Below are 8263 nucleotides of genomic sequence, written 5' to 3' on the forward strand. Positions count from 1 at the left end.
CAGGGTGGTTAAAGAGAATCTGTATTGTTAAAATCACACAAAAGTAAACATACCAGTGCGTTAGGGGACATCTCCTATTACCCTCTGTCACAATTTCGCCGCTCCTCGCCGCATTAAAAGTGGTTAAAAACAGTTTTAAAAAGTTTGTTTATAAACAAACAAAATGGCCACCAAAACAGGAAGTAGGTTGATGTACAGCATGTCCACACATAGAAAATACACCCATACACAAGCAGGCTGTATACAGCCTTCCTTTTGAATCTCAAGAGATCATTTGTGTGTTTCTTTCCCCCCTGAGGGGGGAGTGCATAGCAGAACCACAACACTGAAGAACTTGGCAGCCTTCCAGACACAGGCTGACAAGTCTGACAAGGGAAAGATACATTGATTTATTACAGAGATGGTGATAGTAGAAAGTGCTGCAGTAAGCCAGAACACATTAGAATAGCTTTTGGAACTTGTAGGATGATAAAAAAACAGGATGCAATTTTTGTTACGGAGTCTCTTTAAAGAAACAGCAAGCCTTTTCAGTGCTGCTGAGTAGATTTTTAGTCTGGAGGTTCACTTTAAGGTGATCTTTCGACTTCAGCCCACAAGTGCTCAATAGAATTGAGATCAGGGGACAGAGCTGGCCATGGAAGCAGGTAAACTCTGATTATTCCTTAAAGAGACACTGAAGTGTCATTAAAATCATCTTTTTATTTAAAAAATGTGTTTAACATGCTAGCCCTACCTAAAATGCCGCATCCCCGCTGCTGTAATCTAACTAAATCCCCCCTTCCCGCTCCCCCGCAAAATCCACGACTTTCTTGGTCGTGGATTTTGCTGCTGTTGGAGGCAAAGCTATGAACTGCAACTCCGCCTCCATGCGCAGTCTATCAGCAGCGGATCTCCGCCTCTCCTCCACCCCTCTGTATCTTCCTTCACTGAGAGGGGCGGGGGAGAGGCGGCGATCCGGGCTGACAGATGCGCGGAGAGGCAGAGCTGCCGCTGAAAGCGCTCCCTGGGGAGTTTGGGGGGATTTAGATTGCAGCCGCGGGGATGCATGTTAAACACATTTTTTTAAATAAAAAGAAGATTTTCATGAGACTTCAGAGTATCTTTTACCCAATTTGAGAACGATACAGCACGATGGCAGGGGCCCACAACAGACGTCTTTTGCTAATTTTTCTATGATACCAAAGGCACTCTTGATGGTCTCCTGCTGCTAAAGCCCATCTTTTGCATAGTCCATCTTGTGTGTTGGGATTAGAGATGGGCCGAACATCCGATTTTCAGTTTGCGTACGTCCGCAAAAAGTTTGGTTCGCACGAACTTCCGCGAACCGCAATAGACTTCAATGGGGAGGCGAACTTTGAAAACTAGAAACACTTATGCTGACCACAAAAGTGATGGAAAAGATGTTTCAAGGGGTTTAACACCTGGAGGGGGGCATGGCGGAGTGGGATACATGCCCAAAGTCCTGGGGAAAAATCTGGATGTGACGCAAAGCAGCGTTTTAAGGTCAGAAATCACATTGAATGCTAAATTGCAGGCCTAACGTGCTTTATAACATCTTGCATGTGTATACATCAATCAGGTAGTGTAATTAGAGTGCCGCTTCACACTGACACACCAAACTCACTGTGCAACGCACTGCAAACAGCTGTTTGTGTAGTGACGGCCGTGCTGGACTACTGCGCACCATGGCCAGATTGCTCTTCCTCACTCAGTGATGTCAGGTAATGTCTGATTGCATTATCAACTTTCAATGGTTCTTTCTATAACATAGTTAAGCTTACATCTATTTTTTTTTTTTTAATTACTTTTTTTGCTAACTGTTCACTACCTGTAACGAGAATCTCTTATGGAGGGCAAGTCTGCCATTGCGAATGACCACGGGTAATGGCCGGGGAATCCTGGTTTGATTCCGGTCTGGATGGGAGCCTAGGAAACGGCTACCACCATCACACATCCAAGGAAGGCAGCAGGCACGCTGTGGGCAAAGGAGCAGGAACGGCTATCACACATCCAAGGAAGGCAGCAGGCATGGCATGCACGTCCCGAGTATTACAATGTGCACCTGTCACACAAAGACAGATACTGGACAGGTAGGGTGACTCTGCGTGCGTTCACGTAGGTAGGGGGGTGCACTGTGAACAACAGGTAGGTAGGTATATGCAGTAATGGGTATTACAATGTGCACCTGTCACACACACAGGTAGTAGTCACTGAATGTGCCTGGCAGTGGCACACACACACACTATGAATTAGCAAGGGTGTCTATGGAACACAAGTGTCAGTGGGACATACAGAAAAAAAAAGTAGATCACAAGAACAAGATTAGCTCTGAAAAGAGCTGTTGTGGGGTGCTATTTTAGCAATAAGAATCAGCCAGGAGCAAGCTAACAAGCTAAGAGCCTAACTAATCTTTCCCTGAGAGTCTGCCAGCCGCTTTCCCTTCTCTATTTACTACAGGCACACGAGTGAGTGTAATGGCCGGCGGAGCCTGCCTTTTATAAGGGGGGAGTGGCTCCATGAGGGAGTGTAGCCTGATTGGCTACAATGTGCCTGCTGACTGTGATGTAGAGGATCAAAGTTGACCATAATGGAGCACTATGGGGGCAAACCGAACTTCCAGAAAAGTTTGTGTTTCTCCACGATCGAGAACCCCGGAAGTTTGCCGGCGAACCGTTCGGGCCATCTCTAGTTGGGATATGCTTTGTGAGGCACCTGCATTGAATTTAGCTGTAATTTGTTGTGCTGTTGCCCTTCTCAGTGGCGTAGCTAAGGAGCTGTGGGCCCCGATACAAGTTTTACAATGGGGCCCCCCAAGCACTCTATACATAGCAATTGATACGGCGCACCAAAACCTGCCAATGGTAACTACAGTGTCTGAGGTGCAAGAAGAGGATGGGGAACAGTTTGTTAATAATTACCACTATTCAAAGTACCTATAGAAGTGATTATTATGAGCATAGGACTAATAGATAGCTAATACAGTAGTTGAGGGAGGGCCCTTCAGGGCCCCGATGCGGTGGCTACCTCTGCAACCCCTATTGCTACGCCCCTGGCCCTTCTGTTGCTGCAGACTACGCATGCTACACTCTTTTTCACCTCTCTTGTTTAACTGCCTTTTTTATTACCAGAATAGTCCTTATCACATAGCTCCCAACTGTCCCTCTTTCGAAGGGACAGTCCCTTTTTGCGAGCCCTGTCCCTCTTTCCCCCTCATTTGTCCCTCTTTCCCCCTCATTTGTCCCTCTTTCAGAACTTTGTCCCTCTTTATATATATATATATATATATATATATATATATATATATATATATATATATTTTATAATTTATTTCTATACTAAAAATGTGTTTGATTGACTCTAAACATTATTCCCATCCTTTAAATTGATATATTACTAATTATAAAATGTTAATATGAAGGTAACTGAACCAGGATAGAAAGGGTCCGTAAGGACAAGCCCTATAAGTACATAGGCGTACAAGCATATCACTTGTTGAATATAAATTCTAAAATAGATGAACATGGAATCACATAGTTATGTGTTTTCCTCAGATGGGGTGACTGATAAAGCTATACAATGAAAGCTACTATATATGGAGGTCTTTGCTGATCCCCCACACTCCTGGCGTCGCCTCTCAGAGTATGGTGTAGCTATTCCATACAAATTACACAATCAGGCCCCACTGACACTGTACAGCAATATTCAACACGAACTAGGGATCAAGGCGACACAACATTTCCTATGTACAAGGGGTCAACACCTGGAAAAACATAACTCCACATTACTACAGTTACTGCGGTTTGTCCTGACACATAACATTTTCCTTTTTGGGGGTAAGGTATACCACCAGCTCAGGGGAAGTGCGATAGGGACGGCCTGTGCCCCATCCTATGCTAACCTCTTCCTGGGCTGGTGGGAAAACACGATTGTATTTTCTGAGGACATGGAATTTTACACCTCCCATATCATGTTTTGGGGACGTTTTATTGACGACATCATCATCCTATGGGAAGGCCCTAGAGAACTTTTTGACGATTTTATGCTACTACTTAACAGGAATGAAATAGGGATGAAATTCACATCTGAAGTGAATGATAAACAGATCAATTTTCTTGACTTGACTATTACAATCAGTGACACTGGTAAACTGGAAACTGAAATTTTCCGCAAACCTACCTCTACTAATTATCTACTTAAATGGGATAGCTCCCATCCACTATCACTGCGTAAAAGTATACCTATTGGACAGTTTCTTAGAGCACGGAGGAATTGCTCGAATGAACAGAGCTTTGAGAAAGAATGTGTAACTCTAAATAATAGATTCCGACAGAGAGGCTTCCCACAGGAAGTGATCGATCGAGCCTACGTTCGAGCAAAAAACACCCCTCGGGCGGATACACTCAAAGAGAACCCCAAAAAGAGAGGTGAGACCAGTATGAACAAATCCACTGATTCAGTCAACTCAAATCGATCGGTCCCTCGTTTGATTGGCACTTATACACTACAATCACATGCAGTTTTTGAGATCTTTAAACATTACTGGCCAATATTACAGAAAGACAAGGACTTGTCCAAATTCCTGCCCCCCAACCCTCTGGTGACATATAGGAGATCAGCCAATTTAAGGGACCTCCTTGTCCACAGTACTTTCTCCAATAGCCCACCTCAAACTCCAACCTGGCTACCATCCAAACCTAATGGCTCTTTTCACTGTGGGAAGTGCAAAGCCTGTAAATATATGCCAACAACTAAACAGTTTATATGCCCACAAAATGGGCGGTCTTATAAGATTCTTTCATTCATTACATGCAATACGAAATCTGTTGTGTATGGAGCGAGATGCAAGTGTAATCTTTGGTATGTGGGTAAGACAACACGAGCTCTGAAAGAGCGAGTGCTTGAACATATTGGAGATATTAAGCATAAGAATGACACCCCTATAGCGAGGCATATGAACCAGGTACACCCACAGTCCAGGTTTGATATATCGTTTTGGGGTATACAACAATGGAGGAGACATACTAGAGGAGGCAACCTTGACAAAAAATTAACACAAGTTGAGTCACAATGGATTTTTCGTCTAAATACAGTTGCACCTCATGGCCTTAACCTCCTGAGCGGTATGGACGAGCTCAGCTCGTCCATCACCGCCGGAGGCTGCCGCTCAGGCCCTGCTGGGCCGATTTTTATCAAATAAAGTGCAGCACACGCAGCCGGCACTTTGCCAGCCGCGTGTGCTGCCTGATCGCCGCCGCTCTGCGGCGATTCGCCGCGAGCAGCGGCGAAAGAGGGCCCCCCTAGCCGCCTGAGCCCTGCGCAGCCGGAACAAAAAGTTCCGGCCAGCGCTAAGGGCTGGATCGGAGGCGGCTGACGTCAGGACGTCGGCTGACGTCCATGACGTCACTCCGCTCGTCGCCATGGCGACGATCTAAGCAAAACAAGGAAGGCCGCTCATTGCGGCCTTCCTTGTTTATTATGGGCGCCGGAGGCGATCGGAAGAACGCCTCCGGAGCGCCCTCTAGTGGGCTTTCATGCAGCCAACTTTCAGTTGGCTGCATGAAATAGTTTTTTTTTAATTAAAAAAAAACCCTCCCGCAGCCTCCCTGGCGATCTCAATAGAACGCCGAGGAGGTTAATGAGGATTTCAATTTAGCTTGTTTTTTATGAACATGTGATTAGGGAGACATTTGGAGGGGGATAGTTACTAATATAGGTATGGCCCTCTATATCCGGCACCACGATGAGTACCCCCTGGGAGGCGGTGATGGGTACAGTCCCTGTTAGACATCATGCACTGATATATATACTATTATATATGCCACCTTTCCATAAAGAGCTTTAGTGCATATAATCCAGGTAGTGCCTAAGCCTCCATATGGGAGGACCGGGAATAGTGACTCCATGTGGGGGAATCCCTAAACCCCCCCCCCCCCCCATTTCGTAATGCCTCTTTGACATCCACTCTCCCTATGCACCCCTTTGTGTGTGTCCTCACGATCCCCTAGGTTGGGCACACTTTGCCATAATGTCGTGGCTCATAGATGTTTCTGCACTGACCCAGAGAGGTGGCAAAGATCTTTATATGCCATCATGCATTTATAGCCTGTCCTTCTATATCCTGTGCATATCGGGCATGGCTGCTCTCCTGCAATGGTTTTTATTAATACCTACGTAGATGCGCTGTGCATAGGCATATATGTGTGATTTGCATATACCAGGTTGTAAACACACATTCAATATGGCTGCCGTTACTATGCCAACTAGTATAACCAATCCGCCTATCTGCACAGGGCAACGAGCGTATGGTTACCATACCAACGCTCGACACTAGGAAGCAGCCGCATGCGAAATCCGGAAGTGACGTCTTCGGAGGTGACGTCACTACTATCGATGCCGGTCTCGCGCTACCTGCCTCGCAGCCGTTTATCTATACAGAAACCGGCACACACGCTAGACATAGACAGATATGCACCAGACTCTGCACTTGCCCCGGAACAGGTATACGTAATCCGTACATCAACGCCCTGATGGGCGTGTTTCCAATTCCCCCACAGTACTTAACCTTGTGTCGAACGCGGCCACTTCAGCTCTGACAGGGGCTTTTGCTGGGGGTTATACTGCTGGTGGGGGGCGCACTTGTATATATGTTTTTACTGTAAATATGTATAGCATCTTTTTGAAAAAGCCGTGAGGTGAAACATGTCAGAGATTCATATTACAGCACTTGTACTATAGAGCACGATCCACCTTGTATATACCTCCTCTGTCTAGCTGAATGCATGCACTGCTACCTACTGAGAACTCCATATCTGGGCTATTAGTCCCCTACATTTACGATAGGAGTTTCTTTGGAGTGCATTCTTTCAGTGTCAGTGGGGCCTGATTGTGTAATTTGTATGGAATAGCTACACCATACTCTGAGAGGCGACGCCAGGAGTGTGGGGGATCAGCAAAGACCTCCATATATAGTAGCTTTCATTGTATAGTTTTATCAGTCACCCCATCTGAGGAAAACACATAACTATGTGATTCCATGTTCATCTATTTTAGAATTTATATTCAACAAGTGATATGCTTGTACGCCTATGTACTTATAGGGCTTGTCCTTACGGACCCAGTGTGTGGTATATTTTTCCCTGGTACTTTTCTCGGCTAGTGTTTGCTGTTCCAGGATAGAAAGGACAAGTGTGGTTTAAATTATAAAACAACATATTTTTTGTATGAAATCTTTGTTATGTGTGACTAGGGGTGTGGCAGGGGAAATGTCCCTTTTTTTCATCTCAAAAAGTTGGGAGGTATGTTATCACCTGAAGTTCCCCCCCCCCCCCTCCCAACTGCTACTTTCTAAACACCAGAGATGCTGTTGGGTGAGAAAATCCTAAAAGAGTTGTTGTTTCAGAGATGCTAGCACCAGTTCTTCTTGCACCCACGATCATCCCTCGTTCAAAGTCACTTAAAATCTTTCGTTTTACCCATCTTGACATTAACTTCCATGATAACTATGTCATCTGAAGCGGAGCGCTCCTTATATAAGCAAGGCAATCCACAATTCTACTGCACTCAATCAGGAAGAAGCTTCCACAAAAAGCATCCAATAGCTGCTGCTCCTTTATTACTCTGGGACTATAGTAATGGTTCTGTAGAAAGGGAAAAAATAGAAAAAAGAACGCTGTCTGGTGCATTAACTTTTTTAATTCGCTTCATGATCTGACGAAGGCGTGGAACGCCGAAACGTGTCATGACGCAACAGACACAGGGCAGCTGCCAACAGTACACAGAGTCCCCGAACCCGCTGGCACTTTTGGATCTTTTTGATTCTTCCCCACTTTTGGCCACAGTGTGGAGGCGTCTTCTGATGGTGATACCAACTGAGGGACCCGGTGATGTACACTTCCAAGTGTGATAAGCCTTGTTTTTATTTTAACATTGTGAGTTTTTATTCTACCTTTTAGGACTCTTACACAGTGGGACGTTGCGTTGTAGGGGACGTTAAGGTCGCATAACGTTCCCCCTAACGCAACGCATGGAGGTGCTAAAGGTGGACGCTACATAGAGCCACGTTATGGTGGCTCTTGGTGCGCCGTTTTCGTTCGATAGAACTGGCAATGATTCCTATGAATCATTGCTAGCAGGCAGGGAACCGAGAATGATTCCTATGAATCATTGCTAGCAGGCAGGGAACCGAGAATGATTCCTATGAATCATTGCTAGCAGGCAGAGAATGATTCTTATGCTGGGAATACACGGTTCGTTTTTGCCTTCG

Source organism: Hyperolius riggenbachi, chromosome 6 (assembly GCF_040937935.1).
Source record: "Hyperolius riggenbachi isolate aHypRig1 chromosome 6, aHypRig1.pri, whole genome shotgun sequence".
Lineage (NCBI taxonomy): Eukaryota > Metazoa > Chordata > Amphibia > Anura > Hyperoliidae > Hyperolius > Hyperolius riggenbachi.